The 16257-nt window shown below is 46.7% G+C and overlaps 1 protein-coding gene across 2 annotated transcripts in view; it reads right to left on the bottom strand.

Moving 5' to 3' along the window:
* Positions 1-16257, bottom strand: part of LRRC2 (leucine rich repeat containing 2) — a 637261-nt gene that overhangs the window by 493134 nt on the left and 127870 nt on the right. The gene's annotated exons all lie outside the window — the stretch shown is intronic.

The following is a 16257-nucleotide window of genomic DNA, read 5'->3' as shown; positions in this document are numbered from 1 at the left end:
GCCCGCCAGCCTGACTACCAGTCAAGTCCGCCAGCCTGACTACCAGTCCAGTCCGCCAGCCTGGCTACCAGTCCAGTCCGCCAGCCTGACATCCAGTCCGCAAGCCTGACTACCAGTCCAGACCGCCAGCCTGTCTACCTGTGTCCACCTGCCAAGTACACTCTCCAGCCCGACGGTCTGCCTATGGTCCTAACCCTCCAGTCTGTCTATGGGTCAGGCTTGCCTGCCTACCCGGAGAACGTACCAGTCAGCTGCCGTGCCCACCAGCCAGCCTACCTGGAGGCTCCTGCCAGCTACCCGTGGTGTCTGCTAGTCCGTCTTCCCGGATCACCCGTCAGCCTGCCTGCCATGCTCATCTGCTGTACCGGTCAGTCCCTGCCTTCTGACCCGTGGGAGTCACCTGCTCTCATACAAGGACTGGTCCAGAGTAGCACCAGGTCCCTCTGCTCGGTCCTTCCCTGGTTCACGGAGTCGATTGAGCCGCCGTGCGACCTTGGTCAGTCCGAGTTGATACCTAGTTACGCCCCTCTGGTCCCTCCTTGCACCGCAGTACAGAGGTTCCACCACCCGGATCCGTAACAGTTCTGTTCAGAAAACGGACTCAAACTAATGACGTTTCTGTCAGAGGTAACTTCATCCTGCTTGAGACTGAGACATGTAATGTGCCATATATTTTATAACACCCTCTGATTCCTCCCCATTAATAAATTTGACAGAGGAAAAGAAGGCCTATTGCAACCAGTGACTGATAAAAGTACTGCCTGGAAGGCTGATGCCAGTGGTGGAAATGATGCTTCTACTGCTGCTAGTGGCTCCGATATTTCTAGCCATTGAAGGTTTTTTTGTTTCTTCAATTACACTACCCCGTCCATATGCTGATGCTACCTTTTCTTGTACCATTAATTTTGCACATAATGCAATTAACTATCTTTGACAATCTTTTTAACCATTATTGTTCAACTCTTGCTAAAAAGGACATAATAGGAAAGACTAGGTAGATAGGTACACTCATAGAAAGCAAAATGTGATAGACTGTGCTATAGTTTTGGCGCTTTTGATTGTCAAATTGAATTAATAAAACAGGTTGCAAAAGAAGACATGCACAGTTAAAGGAAATAGTAAACCACTTTACTAAAAATGTCGCAATGAAAAAGTCTAGGTAGGTACACATCCAAAAAACAGCACCTGCAACATGACATAGTATTAGTTTGGCATATACAGATGTAAAATTTTACTAGTAAAACAAATGGGGAAAAAAAATTGTGTGCGACATGAGCACCTTGTGAATAGTGTTGAGCCACCCCCGTAGTGTTCGAGTTCGGTTCGGTTTGTCAAACACCCGTATGTTCGCCGAACTGTTCATCGAACACCTTCGAACACCGTTAAAACCAATGGCAGGCAAACAAAAACACATAGAAACACATAGAAAACACCTTCAAAGGTGTCCAAAAGCTGACAAACTGCTCAGAAGACACAACTAACACATGGAAAAGTGACAAGTACATATAGTCATGCGAAAAGAAAAGAGGTGGAGGAGTAAAAGAAGGGGGAGACACAGATATAGGCATGTCATGCCCTTCTAAAACCAAAAAAGTGTGAAGCCGACACGGCCAGTCCGTTCCTGCCCGTGCGACCTCCGTGTCGCTGGGTTTGTGCCAGAGCTGCGGTGGACCCTGACGGCCAGCCCCCCTCTCCCAATACTGGTGTCTGTCCGCTGGTGGGTCGAGCGAGCCCCCCTGCGGTGGAGGCAGGTCTAAGCTTTATAATTTAAATTGTCTCTCTAATTTGAATCCGTACACTTTAAATCCTTTTACAAGGATCTATTGGAGGGCAAGTCTCATGCCAGCAGCTACGGGAATTCCAGCTCCAGTAGCGTCCACTAAAGCTGCTGCAGTTAAAAAGCTTTTATAAGGATCGAGCATGGCGGTCCACCACAAGGCGTCCTACCGCCAGTCCCAGGTGCCTCCTGTTGCTCTTCACTGAGTGTCGCGTGGGCCCGAAGCATTTCCTTTGACAAAATTAAGGGTCCAAACTACAGGTGGTATAGCTTGCTTAACAGCTGGGATAATCCACTGACTAGCAGACACTGCTACCTGGCACAAAGTATTTCCTGGGCTAGATGCAGTTAAAAATTTGTAATTAGATACTCTCGTTGGATGCTGAGAAAGCATTCCATAGAGTCTCCTGGCACGCCATATATTGTTCTCTTAAAAAGCTTGGGGTATGGGTCTAGGGGACCCTTTTATAGCCAAAATCACGGCCCTGTATCGCAATACGTTACCTAGGCTGAAGATAAATGGAACATTTTCATCACCTTTCATAATCACCAATGGGACAAGACAGGGATGTCCTCTGTCCCCTCTCTTATACATCCTAGTGACGGAGCACCTGCTCTGATCAATTCGCCATAACCACAATATTAGGTGGATTGAGGTGGGAGGCACCGAGTACAAGTGCTCTGCATTTGCTGATGATATCCTAGTATATATCACTCAATCACATATATCCATCCCTGCTGTTATGGCTGAAATAGATCACTTTGTTACAAGGTCAACTTTTAAAATCAATGCAGCGAAGTCTGAGGCCCTCGATGTCTCCCTCCCCAAATCCATACAGGATTCCATCCAGTCCAACTTTCCCTTTGCCTGGCTCTCACAGGGTATCAAATAGAGATGAGCGTTGTTCTACTCGAACTGTTCGCCAATCTCAAATTCGAGCTGTTTTGGGCGGTGTTCGAGCCGTTCGGCGAACACGAACAATTTGAGAAAAATTCGGCTGTTCGAGGTTATGTTCGATAACTGTTCGTGCACCAAAATCATAACTGGATTTTTTCTCAGTAATGATGAAAATTAATGTTAATACGCAGTTTGAGTGTACAGCGGGGTGGGGGGAGGGGCAGGGGATGGATCTCTGCAGGAACAATGAAGATCTCCACTTTTTTTTTCTCTTTCCCGCATTTACAGTGGGGAGGTGCAATCTGTCAGCCTATCAGCAGCGCACACACGGAGCGAAGTGCTTTTTTTCACACAAGCAAGGGCATGTGTCATTGGCAGTGTATGTCACATGTCCTTGCCCTATAAGACCAAGCCATTTTCCCCGTCGCCACCATTTTCTCACTGCTGCAGCTGCGTGTTAGACGGCAACGCTGTTGCTGTGTGCGCTATACCTTGTTAATTTCAAGCCAATTTTCGCACAAATCTACAGATAGCTTGGGAGTAAGGAATAGTTGTGATTGCAGTCCTTTTAAGGACTAGGTTACAGCATTTCCTACGACTTTTATCAGGCAGGTCTGTGCTCTTAAATAGATAGGTTGTGGGAGTAAAGACTAATTGTAATTGGAGTCCTTTTCAGGACTAGGTTACATCAGTTCCTATCAGTTTTTGCCAGGCAGGTCTGTGCCAGTGCTGTGCAAGTTTTTTTCACAGCATTTGGCTGAATCTAGCAAAGCTAATCCTTTTTGGCCTATTGCAGACTGTGTTAGTCAGTGGAGTAGCCTATCTGTGTTGCAAGATATACCACCTGTGTATAGAATACCAATTTTTTTACTGCACCTAGTGAAGTAAAATCTTTTGGGCATAGCATCATTCTATTAGTCCATCTATACTGACCTCCATCAGGTTGCAAATTGAATATAATTTTTTTCTGCATCTAGCTCTGAAAAAATATTGGGCTTCTAGCTGTGTGTGGGACTTGTTGTATTAGTCCATCTATACTGACCTCCATCAGGTTGCAAACTGCATATATTTTTTTCTTCATCTACCTCTGAAAAAATATTGGGCTTCTAGCTGTGTGTGGGACTTGTTCTATTAATCCATCTATACAGACCTCCATCAGGTTGCAAACTGAATATATTTTTTTCTGCATCTTCCTCTGAAAAAATATTGGGCTTCTAGCTGTGTGTGGGACTTGTTGTATTAGTCCATCTATACTGACCTCCATCAGGTTGCAAACTGAATATATTTTTTTCTGCATCTACCTCTGAAAAAATATTGGGCTTCTAGCTGTGTGTGGGACTTGTTGTATTAGTCCATCTATACAGACCTCCATCAGGTTGCAAACTGAATATATTTTTTTCTGCATCTACCTCTGAAAAAATATTGGGCTTCTAGCTGTGTGTGGGACTTGTTGTATTAGTCCATCTATACTGACCTCCATCAGGTTGGAAACTGAATATATTTTTTTCTGCATCTACCTCTGAAAAAATATTGGGCTTCTAGCTGTGTGTGGGACTTGTTCTATTAATCCATCTATACAGACCTCCATCAGGTTGCAATCTGAATATATTTTTTTCTGCATCTACCTCTGAAAAAATATTGGGCTTCTAGCTGTGTGTGGGACTTGTTCTATTAATCCATCTATACAGACCTTCATCAGGTTGCAAACTGAATATATTTTTTTCTGCATCTACTTCTGAAAAAATATTGGGCTTCTAGCTGTGTGTGGAACTTGTTGTATTAGTCCATCTATACTGACCTCCATCAGTTTGCAAACTGAATATATTTTTTTCTGCATCTACCTCTGAAAAAATATTGGGCTTCTAGCTGTGTGTGGGACTTGTTCTATTAATCCATCTATACAGACCTCCATCAGGTTGCAAACTGAATATATTTTTTCTGCATCTACCTCTGAAAAAATATTGGGCTTCTAGCTGTGTGTGAGACTTGTTGTATTAGTCCATCTATACTGACCTCCATCAGGTTGCAAACTGAATATATATTTTTTTCTGCATCTACCTCTGAAAAAATATTGGGCTTCTAGCTGTGTGTGGGACTTGTTCTATTAATCCATCTATACAGACCTCCATCAGGTTGCAAACTGAATATATTTTTTTCTGCATCTAGCTCTGAAAAAATATTTGGCCTTCTAGCAGTGTGTGGGACTTTCTCTATTAGTCCATCTATACTGACCTCCATCAGGTTGCAAATTGAAAATAATTTTTTTCTGCATCTAACCCAGCCAATAGTTTTGGCCTAATACCACAGTTTGGCCACTCAGCTCTGCTCGGTTCCCATCCATTGTTTTTTTGTGCAAACAACTCCAGAGTTGTTAATTAGTTAACCACCAAAATTAGTGGAAAAAGGCCTGCTGCTGCTGGAAAGGGGAATAGGCGTGTTGGGAAGGGGAAAAAAGGTTGTGTCCGTGGGGTACGTGTTAAAGCAACAGTAACATCTGCAGAAGAAAGACCATCTTCCAGCCAAACTAAAATGTCTACTTCTTTTAGCGGACAATGTGATAAGATCCCTTTCTTACGGCCACGCCAATCGCTACAAATTCCAGATGAGGCACAAAAACAGCAGGTGCTTCAACGGATATCAAGTGCTCCTTTAAGTGGGCTCTCCTCCACATCAACTTCAACATCACACTCCAGTCCTCAAAGGTGTCACCCCAATCGCACTTGCTTCCTCACAGCTCCCAAATCTCCAGCTGCCCGTCTGAGTATGAGGTAGAACAGATGGTTGAGTCTGCAGAGCTGTTTACTCATACTATAGCCTGGGAATCAGAGGTCGACTCCAGCGCTTCTGTGAATCCAGACGAGGAAATGATCTGCACTGATGCCCAGAATCTTTATGAGTCGGATCCAGGACCAGACGCAGAAGGTTCTGACCATAATGTAGACCCTCATTCCCAAACTGTAACTCCTGTTGGTGGAGACAATGAGGAAGACGATGATAAGACTCAAATACATGATTGGAGCGACAACTTTAGTTTTTTGTCAGGGCAGGAACAGGTTGGCTCTGAGGACGACGGGTGTGATAACGCACAGGGTGATGATGATGAGGTTGGAGATCCCACTTACTGTCAAACCACAGTCAGCCAAGAGATGAGGTCAGCAGAGGAGGTGGAGGAAGATGCTAGTGACGACGAGGTCAGGTTGCGCCTTCCTGGACAGAGACGTAGTACTGGAAGCACGTCAACAACTGCATCCTCAAACACAACTCTGCCTCTCACCACAAGTCGTGGTGGCTCTTCAGGTCGCATGGGTGCTAAGCCTTGCATAGCCTGGGCATTTTTTCAGATCGATAAAGATGACCCAACTCGTGTTATCTGTAACATTTGTCAGCAAAAGCTAAGTAGAGGCCAAAAAATACATAGTTTGAGTACTTCATGCATGAACCGGCACATGGACATGAAGCATAAGTTGCAGTGGGAAGCTCAGTGTGCTACAATGCGGCCTAGCCGGCCGGGCCAACCACCGTCTGCCATATCTTGTGCATCCGCGGCCTCTTCATCCTCTGTGACTGGGGGGACAGCAGTCACACCTGTTTTGGGGCGCAGACCTGCCACCTCTTTACCCGCAACAGCCAGCGTGATTGGCAGGTCATCATTTTCTTTGGAGGTGGTAACACCAGCTGGTGTTGAGCGCTGTCCGACATCGATAGCACCACCTTTGGATCAAGGCAACCTAACATGTCCGCCTGCATCTTCCTCACAGACCGGCAGTTTGCCGGGGACACCCTTATCAACCCCGTCTAAGCACAATAGCCAGACCTCGGTCCCTCAGATGTGGACAAGTAAAAGATCATTTCCTCCTAGCCATGAGAAAGCTAAGAGGTTGAATTTCACCATCTGCAAGTTCTTGGCTACAGAAATGCTGCCTTTCCGCCTGGTGGACACAGAGGATTTTCGAGACCTTATGTCCGTCGCAGTGCCCCAGTACCAGATGCCCAGTCGGCACTACTTCTCAAAGAAAGGTGTGCCTGCGCTCCACCAGCATGTCACACACAACATCACCGCTTCTTTGAGAAACTCTGTGTGTGACAGGGTGCATTTCACCACAGACACTTGGACGAGTAGGCATGGACAGGGGCGTTACATGTCGCTGACTGGGCACTGGGTAACTATGGTGACAGCAGGACAAGGGGCTGCTGTCCAAGTCTTGCCGTCCACACGAGTTGTGCGTCAATCCTCTTTATGTCAAAGTTCCTCCACTGCTTCTGCCTCCTCAACCTCCTCTCGGTCTTCCACCTGCACCCAAAGCCTGTCTGGTCATGCCACAAGCTTTCTAACTGCGCAGAAGGGATCCTGCACACCTCCTTACTATGCTGGCAGTAGGGCTCAACGTCATCAGGCGGTTTTTACATTGAAATGTCTGGGAAATGTGAGTCACACAGCTGAGGAGTTGTGGTCAGCTCTGGAGAACCAATTTCATGAATGGTTGTCTCCACTGGACCTGAAACCAGGGAAGGCCGTGTGCGACAATGCTGCAAACCTGGGTGCGGCCCTTCGCCGGGGCAATGTCACACACGTGCCTTGTATGGCTCACGTGTTGAACCTGGTTGTCCAGCAATTTTTAGCCAACTATCCCAGACTAGATGGCCTTCTGCAGAGGGCACGGTCGCTGTGTGCTCACTTTCGCCGTTCGCATCCCGCAGCTCAGCGACTTACATCTCTACAGAAGTCGTTGGGCCTGCCACTTCACCGGCTAAAATGCGATGAGCCTACCCGGTGGAATTCAACTCTGCACATGTTGCAGCGACTGTGGCAGCACCGACAAGCCCTGGTGCAATACGTTCTGACGTATAGCCTGGGCCAACGAGATCCAGAGGTGGGGCAAATCACGCTGGAGGAGTGGTCTCAGATCAGGGACCTATGCACCCTTCTGCACAGTTTTGAAATGGCGACGAAGATGTTTAGTGCTGACGATGCCATTATCAGCATGACTATTCCGGTGATTTACATGCTGGAGCACATGTTAAACAGAATTCGAAGTCAGGTGGTGGCACAAGAGGAGGTGGAGGAAGTAGAGGAGGAGGAGTTGTATGCGGAAGGGCTAACATCTGCAAGGTCCAGACGGTCGGCAGCACCAAGGCGGCAGGCATGTGAGGGTGGGGGAGATGGTTTTACCAGGGCACATGGTAGCAGCCAAACTAGTGAGGAAGGTGCAGGAGCCCAGGAAGAAGTGGAGGACGAACTGATGGAAGACTCATCAGATGAGGGAGACCTTGATCACATTTCTGTTGTGCGAGGTTGGGGGGAGAGGACAGAGGAAGGAAGCATGATTGTTACCTCGCCACCAACACAACAGGGACTTGGTGCTCCTGGATGCGCAACACACATGAGTGCCTTCTTGCTGCACTACCTGCAACATGACCCTCGAATTGTGAGAATTAGAAATAATCCTGACTACTGGGTTGCCACACTGTTAGATCCCCGGTACAAAAGTAAATTTGCAGAAATTATTCCTGCCATAGAAAGGGATGCACGCATGCAGGAGTATCAGCAGAGACTGTTGCAGAATCTTACATGTGCTTTTCCACAAAATACCAGTGGTGCACGTAGTGAATCTCACAGTTCCAACTTGCCAACCGTGGGACCGTCAAGTGTTCAGCACTCAAACCGTAACAGAACCACAGTATCTGCTGGTAACATCAATTTTGCGGAATCATTTCACCACTTTTTTAGCCCATCCTTTGCAAGGCCACAGGAGACAAGAAGTCTGACACATAGTCAACGCCTAGAGACGATGGTACAGGAGTATCTCCAAGTAAACATTGAAGCCACGACTGTGTCACTGGACCCTTGCTCTTTTTGGGCTTCCAATCTGGATAAATGGCCGGAGCTAGCCACTTACGCCTTGGAGATCTTGTCATGCCCCGCAGCCAGCGTTCTGTCTGAACGTGTGTTCATCGCTGCTGGTGGTGTGCTGACAGATAAGCGCACGCGGCTCTCCACTGATAATGTAGACAGACTCACGTTCATAAAGATGAACAAATCATGGATCCGAAACGACTTTTCTACCCCTGTGTCATCCTGGGGAGAGTAAAAGCTTGATGATTGGTTAAAATCACCCTACCAACCGTTTTAAGCTTTCAAATTACTAATCATGTTTATCTGTATCTTGGCTGGAAAATAATTTGGGCTTTGTAGCAGTGTGCAGCACTGATTCTATTAGGCTATCTATAATAAGCTCCACCAGATTTAAAATTACTAATCATGTTTATCTGTATCTTGACTGGAAAATAATTTGGGCTTTTTAGCAGTGTGCAGCACTGATCCTATTAGGCCATCTATACTAAAGCTTCACCAGATTTAAAATTAATAATAATTTTTAGCTGCATCTAGCCCGGAAAATAATTTTGGGGCTCCGAGATGCGCAAGACACATAAGTGCCTTCTTGCTGCACTACCTGCAGCATGACCCTCATATTGTCAGAATTCGAAGTAATCATGACTACTGGGTTGCCACACTCTTAGATCCCCCAAACGTTTCGATCAACCTTTTCATTTTAATAAAGACCAAAAAAATGGTCATTTTTGAAATTATAAGCATTAGCAGGTTGTTAGAAACTGAAATCAAACAGTTTTCAACTCAAAACTTTATTCTAGGTGATGTTACATTTTCACATAGGACCCCTTGTTCGAAAGGAGCTTCTGAACTCTCTCGTCCATTGAATTTGTCAGGTTTTGGATGGTTTCTGCTTCAATTGTTTTGCATGAGGACAGAATACCCTCCCAGAGCTGTTGCTTAGATGTGAACTGCCTCCCGCCATCATAGACACTCCTTTTAATGATGCTCCAAAGGTTCTGAATGGGGTAGAGGTCAGGGGAGCATGGGGGTCACACCATAAGTTTGTCCCCTTTTATGCCCATATCAGCCAGAGATGCAGATGTTTTATGTGCAGCATTAGATGGTGCATTATCATGCAGAAAAATGATCTTGCTGTGAAATACACGGTTCTTCTTCTTGAACCATGGCAGGAAGTGCTGTTTGAGAAAATCCACATACATTATGGAGTTCATCTTTAGCGCCTTCAGGGATCGTAAAGGGGCCGACAATCTCTCTCCCCATGATTCCAGCCCAAAACATTACTCCACCTCCTCCTTGTTGGCGCTGTAGCCGTGTTTGCGTGGAGTGTCCATCAACCAGCCATCCTCCACTCCATCCATCTGGACCATCGAGCGCTGCACGGCACTCATCCGTGAACAAAACAGTTATGAAATCAGTCTTCATGTAATGTTTGGCCCACTGGAGCCGTTTCTGCTTGTGTGAAGTGGATAGAGGAGGTCGACAGGATGGCGTATGCACAGCTGCAAACCTCTGAAGGACCCTGCATCTTGTTGTTCGGGGGACGTTGGAGGCACAAGCAGCTTCAAAAACTTGTCTGCTGCTATGACAAGGCTTTTTTGCCGCTGCTCTTTCAACCTGACGTAATTGCCTGTAGGAAAGAGTCCTCAATTTGCCCTTATCAGCACGCACACGTGTGTACTGTGAATCAGCTACATACTTCTTGATTGCCAAGACACTTCATCCTGATCATCGCACAATGTTGATTGTAGTCATGCCTTGACCTAAACACTCCACAATTTGTTGCTTCTCAGCAGCCGACACATCCTTTTTCTTTCCCATTTTGGCAGAAAATGTAGGCTGCTTAATAATGTGAGACAGCCTTCTTAAGTAGTCTTGCCTTTCATTGGACACACCTGCCAAACTAATTAGCACAGGTGTCTGCAATTGCTTACAGTGATATAAAGAGCCCTGACACACATCACCATCAATGAGTTTAACTGACAAACAAACAAATTCTTCCCTTATCACTCTTAAACACTTTTTGCAAAATAATTTGGAACACAGTGTACATGTGCTTTTCCACAAAACACCAGTGGTTCACGTAGTGAATCTTACAGTTCTAACTTGCCAACCGTGGTCTGTATGGAGTTGTTCAATAAAGGGCCCAAAATTAAGATAACATAGATGGGAGAGGTCTCTATGAATAGGAATTCCTAAGTATTTGATACCCTGTGAGGGCCAGGCAAAGGGAAAGTTGGACTGGATGGAATCCTATATGGATTTGGGGAGGGAGACATCGAGGGCCTCAGACTTCGCTGCATTGATTTTAAAATTTGACCATGTAACAAAGTGATCTATTTCAGCCATAACAGCATGGATGGATATATGTGATTGAGTGATATATACTAGGACATCATCAGCAAATAGAGAGCACTTGTACTCGGTGCCTCCCACCTCAATCCACCTAATATTGGGGTTATGGCGAATTGATGAGAGCAGGTGCTCCGTCACTAGGATGTATAAGAGAGGGGACAGAGAACATCCCTGCCTTGTCCCATTGGTGATTGTGAAAGGTGATGAAAATGTTCTGACGCGCCCCCTGGGCCTTGGGACACCCGGAGCCGGACCCTTTTTGGTGGATGCTGGTGGTTGTAGTCTCCGTGGCGGCAACCCGGTTCCGTGGCTCAGGGCGGTAAAACCAGTGGCGGAACTATTTATGTGGTTTTGATGTTTAAATGTCCGACTACGCCACACGTGGATTGCGGTCAGAGTGAACCGCCGCTCCAGGGCAGACCGCTGAGGCTGGTGTTGTGGGTGCAGCAGAGCGTAGCAGGAGGTATAGCCTCAGGGCAGTGTATGCGGAGGATGGGGGTGATGGTGCAGGGCAGCAGCAGTAATGACACGGAGTCAGTGATGCAGTCCAGGGCCTTTACTCACAGTTCTTATTATCCAGACCACGTCTGCAGGTAACGGCTGCCCACGTCGTACTGTGCTCACCAGGTGAGGGGCTCAGACAACTCCCAGATAACTTTGGAGTGCTTCACAGGACCCCCTTTGTGTGTGCTTTGTCTGGCCTTTCTTACCAACCCTTCTGTCCGGCTGCCTCGGGCCTCCTCTTGGTAAACTTGGTGCCAGTTTCCCTGACCCTATGTGGTGCCTTCCTAGCGGGTGTAGCGAGGGGCTGCGCCACATAAAATGTCACAGCCTCCTGTTTCTAGCTGAGGGTCGTTTCCTGCCTCCACTAGTTTCGGGGACCGGTCTCCCCCTTTGGCCTGACCCCTCCACGCAGGTGGATTCGGGCGTGCGGTGGCGACTCGCCCGTCCGCACCCCTGAGATCCCTTCGTTCCTCGTTCCTGGAGCCTTCTCCGCTCCTCTTCCTTCCTTCTCCCTCTTCCAGGCCTGGGCCTCTGTTACTAGGCCCGCCTCCGGAGCAGAGCTCATGCAGAGCCCCTGCTCCCTGCCACTTCTGCTCAGACTTCTCTGCACTGAACTAAGATGGTGCCCACCTTTTATACTCCCTTCTCAATGCACCCAGGAACTGCTTCCTCCCTGCTCCTGCACTACAGGGTTCCCCTTCCTCAGTGTTCCCTCCCCCCACTCCAGCCAGGGACAGGGACTGTCGTGCCCATCTCAGGGGCATATTGGTCGCCCTGCCCCACGGCAATGTGGTGTAATGCATGCAGGTGTTGGGTCCTGATCCACACTACATCCTTACCTGAGAGTGAGATATCACACCTCTGGGTGAGGTGCAATACCTCTGTAGCAACCGAGCCCTCAGGGTGCTACAGTTCCATTTATCTTCAGCCTAGGTGACGTATTGCGATACAGGGCCGTGATTTTGGCTATAAAAGGGTCCCCTAGACCCCTACCCCAACCTTTTTAAGAGAATCATATATGGCGTGCCAGGAGACTCTATGGAATGCTTTCTCAGCATCCAACGAGAGTATCTAATTACAAATTTTTAACTGCATCTAGCCCAGGAAATACTTTGTGCCTAGTAGCAGGGTCTGCTAGTCAGCGGATTATCCCGGCTGTTAAGCAAGCTACACCACCTGTAGTTTGGACACTTCATTTTTTCAAAGGAAATGCTTCGGGACCACGGGATACTCAGTGAAGAGCATCAGGAGGCACCCCAAGGCATAGGGGCTCGGACTGGCAGTAGGATGCCTTGCGGTGGACAGCCGAGCTCGATCCTTCTAAAAGCTTTTTAACTGCAGCAGCTTTAGTGGACGCTACTGGAGCTGGAATTACGCGGCTGCTGGCATGAGACTTGCCCTCCAATAGATCCTTGTAAATGGATTTAAAGTGTATTTATTCAAATTAGAGAGACAATTTAAATTAAAAAGCTTAGAGCTGCCTCCACCACAGGGGGGCTCGCTCGACCCACCAGCGGACAGGCACCAGTATTGGGAGAGGGGGGCTGGCCGTCAGGGTTCACCGCGGCTCTGGCACAAACCCGGCGACACGGAGGTGGCACGGGCAGGAGCGGACTGAACGTGTCGGCTTCTCACTTTTTGGATTTTAGAAGGGCATGACATGCCTATATCTGTGTCTACCCCTCCTTTTACTCCTCCACCTCTTTTCTTTTCGCATGACTATATGTACTTGTCACTTTTCCATGTGTTAGTTGTGTCTTCTGAGCAGTTTGTCAGCTTTTGGACACCTTTGAAGGTGTTTTCTATGTGTTTCTATGTGTTTTTGTTTGCCTGCCATTGATTTTAACGGTGTTCGAAGGTGTTCGACGAACAGTTCGACGAACAGTTCGGCGAACACACGGGTGTTCGACGAACTGAACCGAACTCGAACACTACGGGGGTGGCTCAACACTAGTATCAAATACTTAGGAATTCCTATTCATAGAGACCTCTCCCGTCTATGTTATCTTAATTTTGGGCCCTTTATTGAACAACTCCATACAGACCACGGTTGGCAAGTTAGACCTGGTGTTTTGTGGAAAAGCACATGTACACTGTGTTCCAAATTATTATGCAAAAAGTGTTTAGGAGTGATAAGGTAAGAATTTTTTTGTTTGTCAGTTAAACTCATTGATGGTGATGTGTGTCAGGGCTCTTTATATCACTATAAGCAATTGCAGACACCTGTGCTAATTAGCTTGGCAGGTGTGTACAATGAAAGGCAAGACTACTTAAGAAGGCTGTCCCACATTATTAAGCAGCCTACATTTTCTGCCAAAATGGGAAAGAAAAAGGATGTGTCAGCTGCTGAGAAGCAACAAATTGTGGAGTGTTTAGGTCAAGGCATGACTACAATCAACATTGCCAAGACACTTCATCCTGATCATCGCACAATCAAGAAGTATGTAGCTGATTCACAGTACACACGTGTGCGTGCTGATAAGGGAAAATTGAGGACTCTTTCCTATAGGCAATTACGTCACGTTAAAAGAGCAGCGGCAAAAAAGCCTTGTCATAGCGGCAGACAAGTTTTTGAAGCTGCTGGTACCTCCAACGTCCCCTGAACAACAAGATGCAGGGTCCTTCAGAGGTTTGCAGCTGTGCGTAAGTCATCCTGTCGACCTCCTCTATCCACTGTACACAAGCAGAAACAGCTCCAGTGGGCCAAACAATACATGAAGACTGACTTCAAAACTGTTTTGTTCACCGAAGAGTACCGTGCAACGCTCGATGGTCCAGATGGATGGAGTGGAGGATGGCTGGTTGATGGACACCCCACGCAAACACGGCTACGGCGCCAACAAGGAGGAGGTGGAATAATGTTTTGGGCTGGAATCATGGGGAGAGAGATTGTCGGCCCCTTTAGGATACCTGAAGGGGTAAAGATGAACTCTTCTTGAACGTGCCATGTTTCAAGAAGAAGAACCGTGTATTCCGCAGCAAGATCATTTTCATGCATGATAATGCACCGTCTCATGCTGCACATAACACATCTGCATCTCTGGCTGATATGGGCATAAAAGGGGACAAACTTATGGTGTGACCCCCATGCTCCCCTGACCTCAACCCCATTGAGAACCTCTGGAGCATCATCAAAAGGAGTGTCTATGATGGCAGGAGGCAGTTCACATCTAAGCAACAGCTCTGGGAGGGTATTCTGTCCTCATGCAAAACAATTGAAGCAGAAGCCATCCAAAACCTGACAAATTCAATGGACGAGAGAGTTCTGAAGCTCCTTTCGAACAAGGGGTCCTATGTGCAAATGTAACATCACCTAGAATAAAGTTTTGAGTTGAAAACTGTTTGATTTCAGTTTGTAATAACCTGCTAATGCTTGTAATTTAAAAAAAGACCATTTTTTTGTTCATTACTAAAATGAAAAGGTTGATCGAAGAGTGTGGGGGATCTAAGAGTGTGGCAACCCAGTAGTCAGGATTATTTCGAATTCTGACTATCTGAGGGTCATGTTGCAGGTAGTGCAGCAAGAAGGCACTCATGTGTCTTGCGCATCTAGGAGCCCTAAAATTATTTTCCGGGCTAGATGCAGCTAAAAATTATTATTAATTTGAAAGCTGGTGGAGCTTAGTATAGATGGCCTAATAGAATCAGTACTGCACACTGCTACAAAGCCCAAATTATTTTCCAGCCAAGATACAGATAAACATGATTAGTAATTTTAAATCTGGTGGAGCTTAGTATACATGGCCTAATAGAATCAGTACTGCATACTGCTACAAGGCCCAAATTATTTTCCAGCCAAGATACAGATAAACATGATTAGTAATTTTAAATCTGGTGGAGTTTAGTATAGATGGCCTAATAGAATCAGTACTGCACACTGCTACAAGGCCCAAATTATTTTCCAGCCAAGATACAGATAAACATGATTAGTAATTTGAAAGCTTAAAACGGTTGGTGAGGTGATTTTAACAAATTGTCAAGCTTTTACTCTCCCCAGGATGACACAGGGGTAGAAAAGTCATTTTGGATCCATGATTTGTTCATCTTTATGAATGTGAGTCTGTCTACATTATCAGTGGAGAGCCACGTGCGCTTATCTGTCACACACCACCAGCAGTGCTGAACACACGTTCAGACAGAACGCTGGCTGCGGGGCATGACAAGATCTCCAAGGCGTAAGTGGCGAGCTCTGGCCATTTATCCAGATTGGCAGCCCAAAAAGAGCAAGGGTCCAGTGACACAGTCATGGCTTCAATGTTTACTTGGAGATACTCCTGTACCATCGTCTCTAGGCGTTGACTATGTGTCAGACTTCTTGTCTCCTGTGGCCTTGCAAAGGATGGGCTAAAAAAGTGGTGAAATGATTCCGCAAAATTGATGTTACCAGCAGATACTATGTTTCTGTTACGTTTTGAGTGCTGAACACTCGACGGTCCCACGGTTGGCAAGTTGGAACTGTGATATTCACTACGTGCACCACAAGTGTTTTGGGGAAAAGCACATGTAAGATTCTGCAACAGTCTCTGCTGATACTCCTGCATGCGTGCATCTCTTTCTATGGCAGGAATAATTTCTGCAAATTTACTTTTGAACCGGGGATCTAACAGTGTGGCAACCCAGTAGTCAGGATTATTTCTAATTCTCACAATTCAAGGGTCATGTTGCAGGTAGTGCAGCAAGAAGGCACTCATGTGTCTTGCGCATCCAGGAGCACCAAGTCCCTGTTGTGTTGGTGGCGAGGTAACAATCATGCTTCCTTCCTCTGTCCTCTCCCCCCAACCTCGTACAACAGAAATGTGATCAAGGTCTCCCTCATCTAATGAGTCTTCCATCAGTTCGTCCTTCACTTCTTCCTGGGCTCCTGCACCTTCC

This window comes from Phyllobates terribilis, unplaced genomic scaffold, assembly GCF_046119375.1.
Source record: "Phyllobates terribilis strain yellow unplaced genomic scaffold, ASM4611937v1 Scaffold_1__5_contigs__length_1240528914, whole genome shotgun sequence".
NCBI classification, from domain to species: domain Eukaryota; kingdom Metazoa; phylum Chordata; class Amphibia; order Anura; family Dendrobatidae; genus Phyllobates; species Phyllobates terribilis.
This window is presented reverse-complemented; position numbering and strand designations above follow the sequence as displayed.